The sequence below is a fragment of the Heterocephalus glaber genome, unplaced genomic scaffold (genome assembly GCF_053883595.1).
Source record: "Heterocephalus glaber isolate CG9 unplaced genomic scaffold, H.glaber_assembly_v1.0 deba00001504, whole genome shotgun sequence".
Classification (NCBI taxonomy): Eukaryota; Metazoa; Chordata; class Mammalia; order Rodentia; family Bathyergidae; genus Heterocephalus; species Heterocephalus glaber.
The window spans coordinates 7,604,744-7,618,727 of NW_028258324.1; the positions used below are offsets into that span (position 1 = coordinate 7,604,744).

The 13,984-nt window shown below is 38.4% G+C and overlaps 1 protein-coding gene across 2 annotated transcripts in view; it reads right to left on the bottom strand.

Annotated features, from left to right (window-relative positions):
* Positions 1–13,984, bottom strand: part of Cpne4 (copine 4) — a 535,814-nt gene that overhangs the window by 130,869 nt on the left and 390,961 nt on the right. The window lies entirely within an intron of this gene.

The following is a 13,984-nucleotide window of genomic DNA, read 5'->3' on the forward strand; positions in this document are numbered from 1 at the left end:
CAACCCCAATCCCTTAGTTCAGCCTTAACATATTATATTTAAGTTCTACAAATCACACATAGCATTGATCCCAAGAACTCAAGCATCACATCTTTCTTCTGCATAGAACCCTCAGGGGCTCCCATTGTCCTTGGGATGAAAATCCAAACTCCTTAGCCTGACCCATAGGTTCTGTTGACCTCATTAGCTTTGCCATCTCTTATCCTTCCCCAGGCCTCTTCCTCAACATAGTGAAATGCTGCAGCATTGAGCCCATTAACTACAAACTTCTAGGCCTTTGCACAAACCTTCCAGGACCTAACTTAGACAACATATTCTCCCTGGAAGCCTTCTATGAAGCCCACTAACATTTCATATTCTTTCTAATACGTTTGTCCAACTTATACATAAGCAGAATTCTGAGGACTAGTTGGTTGAAAAAGTCTTAGGACATTTATTGGGAGATCTTGTAAGACACTGGGTTGGTTGTCTTATAAATATATGTAAATATTTCCATTAGGAAGTAGGATGTGGAAGTGGGGAAGTGGGGGGTGCATCTTTCTAGTCTCACCTATGGGGGCAGCTGAGGCAGGGGAATTACAAGTTTGAGGCCATCCTGGGCAACAAAATTAGACCCTGTGTCTTATAAGAAACATAGAGGGGTTGGGGATATAGCTCAATGATAGGGTGCTTGCTTAACAGCTCAAGGTACTGGGCTATATCCCTAGCAGCACAATGAATGAATGAATGATCCCAACAAAGAATTAGACTTTCTGTTATTGAGTTAAGTAGTTGTCCTTGAGTCTGACTGGATATTAGAATTACATTAGCAGCTTTAAAAAAGTTTGATGCTTTGTTCCTTTATCCAATAATTCCGTTGAATTATTCTGAGGTGGGGTCTAGGAATAAATATTTTTAAAAGCTTCCCAGGTGGTTTTATTACATATCCAACGTTGGGAACAACTGCCTTGGTTATGTCATTGCAATTCCACTTGGTATTTATGCAAATCTTTTCTTCCCAGCCTAAGTTTAACTATGGGCTTCCTCATATATTGTTAACCACAACCCAAAAATCTCCCAAAACCTCTCTCCCAGGAGAAGCTTTCCTACCATCAAGGGCCAACTGTAGCAGCAAGGAAATGATAGTTTGATGGCCAGCCTTCTGAATTATATCTTTATGTCTCAGTTGGATCGAATTTGGGAAGGGATGCAATGAATTTTCACCCTTAAATGGCACCAAAGAGGGAGAGATTAAAAGTACAATTGAATAGAATGGTAGATTAAACCAAGGGTGATTTCACCTTCTTGAGGGGATATTTGGTAGTATATAGAGACATTTTTGGTTATAACAGCTAAGAGATGCTACTCAAAAGAAATAGGTAGAAGCTCACTAAATGTCCTATATAGATAGGGGCATTGCTAAACATCCTAAGATATAAGCTCCCCTCCACCTGCAAAGAATTATCCAGCTCATAATGCCAGTAGTGCTCAGGTTGAGAAGCCCTGATTGAGAGATGAGTCCAAAGCTTTTTTCTAGGTTTGAAATATTTGTTTCAGTGACTAGCTGAGGAAGAGTCTTTGAAGTTCTTTTGAAGTTTATGAAGAACTAGAGTGAAAGGGCAGATTAATGTTAATTTTGGAAAGAAAGAAATAGTGGGTGTGCAGATACAAAGAAATTTTAAGGTGGAGATGGGTGAATTGAAGGGAAAATGTGGTTAAGGTTTTCTCTTGAGTATTTTTTCTACATTATTGACTCCTTATGTGTGAACTAGACCAGCAGGCTCAGCAGTGTCTGGGAGTTTGTTAGAAATCCAAATTTTCAGGTTCCGCCCAGACCTAGGGTTAGGGCTCAGGAATCTGTGTTTTAACAAGCCCACCAGGTGATTCTGACGTTGCTAAATTCTGACAACATCTGCCTTAAAGGTCTGTTATGGTTTAGTACACTGTGTGCTCTCAAGAATTGATTTTATTAATAGCAGGAGCAAGGTTGAGAGAATTGTAAGAGAGCTTAGGAAAAGGGCCAGCTGGTCCGCAGAGGAGATGAACTGGAGGTAATTCTTCCTGACAAGTCCACTTAGTGACTTTATTCTTTCATGGGATAGCTGTTATGAAGCATTTTAAATGTCAGTGCAAGCAGGCATTCTGGATGATCAGCAATAATAATGTTGAGTAGAGGTTTAATTGCTAAGAAAAGTGATGGGCGGGGGAGACAAGTTGTAAAAGAAGTTCTAAGTATCAGAATCTAGAGGATGGGCTTTTCTTTTCTCACTCACTTCAAGACTTAATTGAAACCTGTTTAGCTCACCCTACCTCCCTCTCCTGATTTATTCCACTGAAAATCTCATGGCTTAACGATAAGCCAGGACTTATCATTCTTAGCCTTAGACATAGTCTTTGCTATTTCAGAGGCTGTTCAAAGGAAGTAAAGAACTAACACATGAAGTATGGCAGTGAAATGAAAGGGACTTGACATTTGGAAAATCCACAAGGTTGATTTTTTTTTTCCTAATACTTTTTCAGAGAACAGCTTAAGCACTTCTGTCTTCCGAAATCTAAGCTGTGAGAGCCAGCCATGGCCAAGATACTGTCTTTCTTGTGACTTTCCTTCTAGTCCCTCACCCCAAAGCAGTGCTCTTCCTAGTCCAGACTCTTCTCTCTCTTTCCTTTCCTTCTGTAACCTGGGGCTGGTGGAGGGAAAAATATGCTTAAATTTGGGGGAGAAAGACTATTAGGAGAGAATATGATAAACGGGCTGCAGTGGAGTGTTCTCTAAGGCATAACAACAAGGAAAGAAAATTTTCATAATGCATTTAGGAAACGTCCCAGGTCAAAAGTGATGTGATAGAAATGTTAACCTAATGTGTAGGTCAGTGTAGGCAAGGGTAAGAATAAATAGATGAAGAGAGTAGGGGGCTTTAAAAGGGCAGATCAAATAGCAAAACCTAGCAGAGACATCATCCATTAAGCAAATACTTATTAATAATTGACTACATATATGCCAAGCACTATTTTAGAGTCTGAGGATGTAGATGTGAATTAGATAGGTCAGTTTCTTTCCTTTGGAGCTTGACACTTATATTTCAGTGGAGGAGACAAACCATAAACATGTAAGCAAATGAACAAGATAATTACAGGTCATGGGAAGCACCATGAGGGAGATTAATAGGGTGACGAGACAGAGAGTACCTGGAGAAAAGCAAGTGTGAATGAGACCTGGGAAGACATCTCTGAGTGGCTGAGTTTTACCTGACATCTGAAGGTTAATAATGTGCCAGCCACTCAGAGATGAGGAAGTGTCAGGGGACAGGCAGGAATTTCAGACTTATGAAAGTGAGGCTCAAGGAATGTGAACTCAGGGGCTACTTGAGCCTGTTAAGAAAATTATGCACAATCTGGAGATAGCCCAAATGTTACTCCAAGCCTTTCAGTGCTGTGCTGAAGCTTTGCCTAACAGGCTCTCCCAGGAGTGGTTTATTTTCCCATGGGAAGGTACCTTTGCTTAAGGGCTCAGGGTAGTAAAGTTATATATGTTAAACTGTAAGTATATATACTTGTATATTATATGATGATTTTGTCTGATGGCAAAGATAACCCTGAAGCTTATTTCTATGAAGGACATTAACCAGTTTTATATCTAGAAATCATAGTCTTGTTTAATGGGGAAAAATATAACTATGTAAAACAAATTCATCAATGTGCTTTTGGAAAAAACAGTTTTATACTCTTATTGGTTTTCTCATTAATTAATGAGTTGAGTAAACTTTTGACACATATTCATTTAGTGATCCAGTGAGAGTTGCACTTTTTGGAATCTGTACTTTGACAAGGCTCACTACAGTGCAACTCAGGTCTGGAGTCCACAGATTGGTTTTGATGAGGCCATGAAGGCTTACACTTATCTGCATTTTTAAACACAACTGTCCTATAAACTTAATTTGATTTTTCCATATTCTTGGGTTGTTGAGTCAAAACTGCTAACTAGAGTAGACTCTCTCCAGGCTCCTCATAAGCTCATGCCTTGAACTGTCCATGCTCACCAACCGATGTTCTGGTTGCTAATTCTGCTTCCACTGTCTTCAGATATCAGAGAAGTGACTCTCTGTATAAAGCACAAAGACTATAGTTTTGTCAAATCAATTTAACTTTTTATTAATTTTTTTATGAATTAGTTTATCTACGTCCTGACTTAGGCATCTTCCTCTTGCATAAGTCAATTCTTGTTGGCCCCATCAAGTCTGAGTGGTTGGACAAAGCTGAGTTTCTGTATCAGTAAAGGAGCTGGAGACCACACAGGTAAAGGGGACGCTGGCTGGAGTCATCCAGCACGAGCAGCCTCTGGGCAATATGAAGCATCTCCCCTTCTCTGGCTTGTTCCTCCCTAACTGCATGGAGCAGAGGTAGGGTAGATTATGATGACAGTCTTCCCCTTATTGGGGTAGTCCAAAAGTATTCGTGCCCCTTTGCAATGAGTTCAAATCATTTGAAAAAAGGTAACTCACACGATCTCAGAGAGCAAATAATTCATTTCTAACAAGGTCAGTTGATTTGCTCTTCTTTGACATTTGTTTCATGTGGTCCACACAAATAAAATCTTGCCTGGCTCAGTCTATTTTGGACACCTAAGCACTTTGCAGACAGCTGGTGTCATGAGCACTGTGTCTATGAGGAGGTAAGGAGGCTTTTAGTAAATGAGGAGGCCCTCTTAGATCTTTCTGCCAAGCACCTAAAGAAAGGTCATTTCTCCTGGCCTCAAAGACTACCCACTTTATAAAAGCTGACTTGCTTCCATTGTAAATATTTTCCAGAAATAAATGATCAGTATGGCTGCAGACTATGATTTAGAAAATAATTCCTGTTTAATGTTTAAAACATGGGAGAGAAGCTGCATCTTCTGCAGAAAGTGACTCAATGCAAAAGGTTCTCCAGGAAGTCAACCTAGTCTGTGAAGACCTTCCTATTGACAAGGCGAGGTTAAAAACATTTTCAAACATGCAAAAATAAAAACTGAAATCTTGATGCAACTTTTTCAGTTTCAGAGTTGACAAAGTGGTACAATAAATGATGGAGTGGCTCACATAAACAAACAAGAAAGCAAGCAAACAAATAAATTCAAGTGAAAGCAACCATCATAACCAGTACTACCAGTATAAGGCATTGTTTAAACAGAGCAGAAAGGCCCATCAGTGTGAATTATTCTACAAAATTTCATTGAGGGATTCTCAGAACTTCCACTCAGAATATTCCTTTCCCTTCATCAATTAGCATCTTCCAACTTCCCATTTTTCTTCAAGCATTTTCTCAGTAGCCGATTACCTATTAATTTTCAGTGCAGAATTAGGTCATAGGTGGGTAAAATAAAGTGAGGAAACTGCTTCTTGTCACAGCAATTGAAATTTATTCAGATGGATGTTCTCTCTACTAAGGAAACATCCACCCAGGAGGATAAGAGGACACCCTCTCTGCTTTCATCTAGAAATCTCACTGGAGCACTGACTAGTGTGAATTTGGTACTCTTAGTTCAGAAATGCAAGGTATTTTAAAAAGGGAATTACTTCAAACACATTTTATGAACCAGTCAAAGAGAGTCAAAGACCTCACGACATGGACAGTGTTTTCAATATTTTATTTTGGCCAGGTTGTGCCAACTTTATTGTGCTCGTTGCTTATAATGGCTGGGCAAGGAGCAACCTCCCCTTTTGACCATGAGGATTTCTGAAAGTGAGGCAGAGGGAAGCTCTTGGGAGGTTCCTAGGTTACTGAGACAGTAAGAGCATTGTAGGGCAGGCAGGAGGAGTTCCACACTTCTAGTACAATGTCAGGGAGCTGTGTCACCAGGGATAGGTTCAAAGTCACATTAACAGGTTAAAGATTTTTACATATTTATTTTAGCGTAGGAAAAGATATATAACAAAAATTGTACTGTTGTAATTATTTTTAAATATACAGCCCCATGGCATTAAGTCTATTCACATTGTTGTGTAACCACTATCACCATCCATCACCAGAACTTTTCCTTCTTCCTCATTAAAACACTATACTTATGAAACACCCACTCCCAAGATTCTTTTTTAAGTAAGATCAGCTTGTTTGGTTTCCTGGAAGAAAAATAAAATAAACAAACATACAAAGAAAATAGCACTTGCTTTGGCAAAGCACACTGTCTTTTCAGATATGAAAAAAATCAGACCTGATTCTCACAGATAAAAGTTCCCTTGGCATCAAAACACCTCCTTCTAGCTCCATTTTTAGGAGAGCTACTTGTTCCTCTTTTGGAGTCATTAAAGAATGGCAAAAGAAGGTGCCCACTAGCAGCAGGATCTTGACACAGGAAGAACTGGAATATTTTCCTTTATGGGTGAAAAGGATGATTTTTTCTTTTAGAAGGAAAAGGAATGGCATAACAGCATGGAAAGACTGAAAATAGGAAGGAGGCTTGAAGAGAGCGGAAAGAGGAGGAAGAAAATTGTGTGGCCACATGTGAGTAATGGCTATTCTTCCCAAAAAGTGCCAATATAGCATTTTTCTATTATTGGACAAGGCTGGTGTGGTGTTTAGGTTCCAAACTCAGACTTAGTAGCTCTGTGAATTTAGGTAAGTTTTTGACTTTTCTGAGTCTGTTTTGTCATCTACAAAATGAAAGCAGAGTGTCTCTCACATGTAAAAGCCTGCTAGATCATCACAAAAAAATCTGTTTCTTCTTTCTGGTCATCCAACTAAACCACCTTCTCCAGTTTCCCTTGCAGCTCTGTGTGGCTATGTGACTAAGTTCTAGCCACTGGAATATAGGCAGCAACACGAATGGCTATTTTTATCTAAAACAGCTAGAGAGATCTTTCTCAATATTTTTCCTCCTCTGTCTGGTGGACACAAACATGAATGAGCCCTTAAGTATGGAAAAGCCACAAAAGAGAAGCAACCTGATAGAGAGGACAGGCAGACAGTGATTTGAAAGTTTTGCCTTTGATTGTCATGTAAGCAAGAAGTAAAACTTCTATTCTGGGGGGGTTGTTATTGCAAGATTGTTTAACCTAGTATAATTACTGAGTTCATTGAAAAAATTTAAGTGTTCAGCACAATTCCTGGTACCTGGTAAGTGCTCAGTAAATATTAGCTATCTTTTAATAGTTCAGAACAGAGACAATGGAGCATGAGAGACCTAGGTTTAAACTAAGACTGTGTTAACTTAGCTGTGTAATCTTAAGTAATTTTCTAAAACAGAGTCTTGAATTTCTCATCTGTAAAATAAGGAAAAAATATTAATGAAAAGGAAGGATTATTAAAACAAAGAGAACATTTTTCTCCTAATTCAGAAGGAGCCTTGATTCCTACGTAATTAACCCTCTGTAAGCTGCTCACTGCTCTTCCATGACCCAGTATTGATTACAGACCTCAGAAGAGGAACTTGTGGGGCCAGGGGTGCCTTTTACTTCAGTGGATTTGGAACATTATGGTGTTAAATTAGGGCCACTGTCAAGAATGAGATCTGGGGTTTAGAACTTGAATGGGATTTCTTCCTTTCCAATCAGTAAGAGCTAGAAGATTAGAGAAAATCAGCATGAAAAAGGAAAGGAAGAAAACAAATTTGGTAAATAAGCCTAAAGGTTCAGAAACAGAATAATAGGAACATAAGGATTCAGGAGTTACAAGTATCAAGCAAATAAAGGGAAGGGCTAAGGCAAACTCTAAGGCACTTGAGGAGTCAAATCCATCTGGCAGGTGAGTGTCAATCTGGCTTTGAGTCCAAAGCAAAAATGATGAAGTTGTAGAAAAGATACAATTCTTATTAAAGATGGCTTGGTCACACATGAGAAGGGGAAGACACGGATAGCTGGAAGTAATTAAAGGACAAAGGCTAAGGATTTTATATAAGGCAAAAACAGAGCATATGCATATATAGACAGAAAAAGTGCTGAACTATTTGAGTAGCAAGTTAGCTAGGTTTGCAGAATCAGTAAGAGGACAGTATTTCTCAACATGTGTTGGACAAATAGCCTACAACAACACTGTATATGAGAGCTATTAACGTGATAATTTCAGGGCTACCAGTCTGGGATTGTCATTCAATACAGCACTTTTCTGACTGGTCAGGAGTGCAAGTTTGGGAGTGTCAGAAGGCACCTTGTGAACATGACTGTTTGAAATTAATCATGCATGGCAGCCCAAGAGAGGGCAAAAAGACAAGCAAGATGAATTGTGTGTGACAGTGTCATTTGTTGGTTGCTTTAAACTTGTGTTTGGACCTGCTCTCACTCCTTTGTGGGTTCCTGGTTTTACTCATCTCTACTTTGGATCTAGGGTGCTAGCTGCTTCTCCTTTCATTCTCTTACTTTCTTTGGCTTGGGCATGTGTTATTTGCTCACCCATCATGACCTCAATTAATCACCTACATAAGGGATGGGGGTGAGTGGACACTGAAACTACCTGTACCTATCACTTTAGTTCCCTCTTCAAGGCAAATACCTTCTATCTGTATCCACCCAACTCAGAGGATGCTGGATGAGCTCTGTATAGGGGTGTCTCCAAGCTACCTAGGTGGTTTGGATATTAGAAAAGGAGGTTCAATCCCTGGTACCAAAAGAAATGAGGTGCCGTACTAATGCAGAAAATAGAGGTAAATCATCATATTTTGGGCCGGGGACTCAGCTCAGTAGTGTCACTACCTGCCTTGCAAGCACAAGATCCTAAGTTCAATCCCTGCTACAAAAAAAAAAGAAGAAAGAAAAGAAAAGGAGAGAGAAAATGGCCCTCTACCACATGTGACTAACTGGTCTCGGGATGCTGAGCTGGTGCTTGTCAATGCTGTTCTGGCATAGCATGTTCCTCAGTAGTGGGCACTATTAGGGTGTTGATAAATGGTTGCTGATGGGGACTTCCCACCATCTTCTCTTCTAAGACTCCTGAGTGTAAGAATCTTCTTAACACAGCATTGCCTCCTGACATGTATAGATTAGGTATTAACAATGTATTGATTTAAAAAAATCAAGGGAAATGATTAATACGTACTTCACTGAATCTAAGAGGAACACATTTTCTTGCTAATGACATACTGAAAAGAAAGCACTGAGTTACACTTTTGTTGAGACCATTTTTTTTTTCCTTAGTGGCTCTTCAAATTAGTTGACAATCGTATATAATTTCACTAAACCACCAATATTAAATATAATCCTAAATCTACACAGAAAGGTGAATAGTGACTTCTAAATAGTTCAGATGACACTTTAATGTGCTGTGTTACATATAGGGTTGCCATGACAAGCAAGAATCTTCTCTTGATATTTAATGTATTAAAGTGTGTTAAATATCATAGGAATCTCAGGCTGAGTAGATATGACTGAGAAAGCACTGAGCTTCTGACACCATCAGAGTACTTTAAAAACTAATGTCTGTCACTATAGAATTTTCCACAACACATGAATAAAACACAGATGCCTCCTATATCTACTACCACTTAACACTGTGTTGGATGTATTCATCCATTCAGTAAAAGAAGAGAAGTAAATAGAGCCATAAGAGATAAGTAAGAAGGGGAAAATTTATCCTTATTTTCAGATGATATATTTGAAAAGCCCTCAAAATTAATAGAAAAATTACTATAAACAAGCCATGTAAGAACTTAATGAGATAGGATTTTAAGAAAACAAAATTTTATGGCCTTCAGAAATACAGAAGGTGTAATGGAGGACTACATTTATAATAGCAAAATAAATAAATTAGCAAACAATATAACTGGGCATAAACTTTAGATGTTCCAAATCTGCAAGAGAAAATCATTAGGTACTCTTGAAAACACAAAAGGAGACTTGAATGAATGGAAAGATGTGCCATGTTCCAGGGTAGTAAGATAGTATTAAAAAGAGAATATTCGGTTCAATTCATGAATTTAAAGCAATCTCAACACAAATTGCATCAATACAAAATACAAATAGTTTATTTAATATGTTGTTTATAAAGTGAAATGGAAGTAACAAACAGGAAAAACATCCAGGACAGACAAGGAATACAGAAGTGGAAGGAGCTGGCTTTACCAAGTATAAACCATATTAAAGATGACTACTTATAAAAAATGGCAAAAGGTAGAAGAAACAGGAAGGAAAGCTAACTTTTCTAAACATGCTTTGTTTTGTAATTTTATCTTTGGAACCATGTAAACATTTTATATAATTATAAAAAATTGAATTGGAAGAAAAATTTCTAAAATCTGAAAACAAAATGAAACAAATCTGACAATTGTATAGTTAGAGTTTTAACTACAGGGAGGAATGATTTCAAGAGACTTTAAAGCATAACTCACTCTCCATATAAAGATACATATCTTGGAGGAAATGAATTTCAAAATTGACGAATAGCAAAAAAATCATTCCAGAAAGCAAGGAAACTATTAAATACTACTATACTAGGTTTATGTTAAAAGAATGTAAGAGACAATTTGAAGTTTTCATTGGTCAATGTCTTAGTTACTTTACTTGTTGCTGAGACAAAATACCCAACACCCAAAGTTAAAGGAGGAACAGTTTACTTGGCTTCCAGTTTGTAGAGGTTTCAGTTCATAGTTGGCTGGTTCCAAGGCAGGGTGGCATGGCAGAGGGACATCAAAGAGGAGAAACATGGTAGGCAGAAGACAGAAAGGCAACAAGCAGCTAGCAACCAACAATGACCCTCTTTCTGTTCCTTATATTTTTATCATTCCTAGAGTGGGGCAGCCTTAATCCTAGCATCACACTTTGAATCAATTCCAGCATCACATCTGTGATCCCAGCATCAAACACCCTAGATCCATCTACCTCTGAAAAGCCCCACCTATGACTATATGAAGTTTTGTGGGGGACATCTTTATATAAGCCATAACAGTCAAATATTTCAAAAGAATGATATTAAATAAAATATTTTGAAACACTCATATAAATATTCTTTGAATTGTTAATAATTCTAAGGACATTCTTGCCTGAAACCAGACCTTGAATCTGATGAAGTCCCAACTACTCATATACGGGAAAGAGAATGATGCTACATGATGAAACAGTTTATTCTTAAAATTATTATATTATTATGGAAAATGCCAGGAAAAAAAGAGGGAGAGACAACCAACCAATGAAAGAAACTTGAGACAACTTGTTCAAATGTAATCCTGGACTCTGCTTATATCTTAATCCATAATGTTAAAAGAAAGAAATCAGACATACAAGCTTAAAAATCACATGGTTTCTTTTATATGAAAATCTCAAAGTATAAATAAGTCAGAGAGCAAAATAAAAGATATGGAATAAGAAACATGGAGACAGATCTTTGGAAAATGGAAAGGGGACAAAAAGATGAAGGGAGAGGGAGGGAAAGGATGTAAAAAGAAATGATATGTGTCATGTACATGTACCAACTACCCACAATGAAGGTATTCATGATATACTGCAAACATGTACTGGTAGAATAAAAAAAAAAGTGAAAAGTAAAAGTAAAACAAAAACAAAAAGAAAACAATTGCTGATAAAGGAGAGAATCAAGCCAATATGAATAATGGCAGAATATTTGATGGCACTGAGGATATACAGTTATTATGCTTAGGTATGATAACAGCTTTGTGGTTATGTTTATATAAAGATTCTTTATCCCTTAGCAACACATACTGAAATCTTTCCAGATGAGATGATACTATGTGTGAGACATGGCCACATTACTACTTTTGTTGGCCCCACATACGTTTTTCGTCTTGGGTTTCTTCCACCATAATAGATTTTCATGGGCCCTAAAAATGTCATTGTTTTCTGATGTAAGAAAAATGTGCAAACCATTTCATTCAATCTTAAAAGTTAATTTTTCCTTTCTGATTTCAAGATAAAGTAAACCACGTTTGTATGTTCCTAAAAGTATTGTGGGCCCTAGCATTGTGCTTACTGTGATTACTGGATGTGTCCACTTGGCCTGGACTTGTGCAGAATGATCCAGTGGTGGGAAGAACAACAGGGGAAATGGGTGCCTGGAGAGTGTGTGATGTGAAGTTGGGTGTTATTCAGAACTGCTGAAGCTGTGTGATGGGTATGGAGGGCATAATGTCATCCTTTCACTTTTACCCATGTTTGAACATTTCCGTAATAAATAAGTTAAACATCAATTTTGAAAAGAGTTACTTAAATATTGCTTTGATTTTCCCCCAGGAAATAAATAAATAAAATCCCAAAAATGAGTTATTTAGGGCTGGGGATTTAGTTCAGTGGTTCTACCACCTGCCTCACAAGCGCAAGGACCAGAGTTTGATCCCCAGTACAACAACAAAAAAGTGAGTTATTTATGAACTTGATTTTTATGGGGATCTTGGATACATCAGAAAGAAAGACATAAAACCTTATTGGGATGATGGGGAGTTCAAAAACTTCACTTTCTAATTTTTGGGGGGTGAGGACATTGGGGAAGAATAACACCCATATGGACAGAGCTGCTGCCTGCCAGTACAGTACCACTTCATTCTGGAGAAGAGGGCTTTAAGAGAATTTAACAGTGCTTTGTTTTGGTACTGATGATTGAACCCAGAACCTTCACTTATTTTATTTTTCAACACAGGATCCATCTATTGATCTATCCCTTTTACTGTCACTTGTTCCTACAGAGACTGCAGAGCACTCAAAGAGCAAAAAAAGTACTCCTTTTCTGCATTCTTATTCATTTGATTACAGAAAACCTTCTTTTATCCGTGTAATAACACCCTATGACAAAACTGATCTATGGCTAAAGGAAGTATTACTTTATTTCTGGTCAAGCAGGGCCATTTTTCTCCCTGGGAATGGGATAGTGCTACTCAGAGTCTAGGTGACAATGGCCATGCCAATCCTGAAGCAGTTGCTCTTGGCTGTCTTGCATAGGCACTTCCACCTAAAGGTCTAAACAACCAGAAATCTTGATTTTGGCACAAAAAAAGTTTTAAGTTGGGGTTTAGATTTGAAATACCTTGGCTCTTAGGGACTCTGACATGCTGCTGAAGAACATGGAAGTAAAGCAGGAGAATTCCACCACAAGTCCGCCCAGAATGAATACACACAGTGACCTTGGGTTCCAAGAAGGAAATGTAGAAACTGCAAGGGTTTTTTGAGGCCTAGGCTCAGTACTCACAGAAGGTAAACACCGTACACAAAGCTCATTAAACTTTGGAAGAGGTGACCTGTGTGACCTCAACCACTGAGAGTTCAATCACAAAGTTCATCCAGAATGGGTGCAAGCAAAGATATACAAAGTCACCTTAAAGAGGGTAGGTCAAACCAACCAGAAGGAATTCTAATCTAACAACATTGAAAAATCAAAAGAATTTTATCATCAGAACCAGGCCTTTGGGGTGAAAGGAGTAAGGGAAATGCAAAGTTACAAAGGCAAACATCTTAAGTGGCCATCTAACACCAGATGAACCTTTATTCCCATAGTGGAGGTGGATGCCCCAACTTTCAGCATCTGAAGCCATTGACTTCTTGATGACCCAGTATCTCTGATGCTGCTCTGAGGCTGTAACAGTCATCTTCTAACATTTCTCTCCCCTATTATTCACCCACAACCAAATGTCCTAGTGAAGCTGATGTGGCTGCTGAGTCTGCCTGATAGGCACATTTCTCACTGGATATCCATCAATTGGCCTTTCAATGTAGAGGCACTGGTCTCCAGTGAGTTACTTAATCATACTAAATTCATGAGATCAGTTCTAGGTTATTAGTAATATGGAATCTCCAGGTTTACAAGGCAGAGAGGGGGTCAGCCCATGGACCAAAGGGAGCATCTCCTGGAGTCTGCTTCTAACATGCCACCAGTTGTCTTTCTTTGGTGATTTCCAACCCTCCACATGCTCATTTTCTTCCAACTTCTATATACTCACAGTGTTCTAAAGCATTTGTGGGATACTGAAAAAATGGTCACAGTGCTTTGTAGCTCCTGCCATTAAGAGGTGGAATCTATGTCCTCACCCTTGAATCTGGAATATTTGAGAGCCATATGGCCCAACCACCTAAATCATTCCAGGTGACAGCAGCCAACCCTA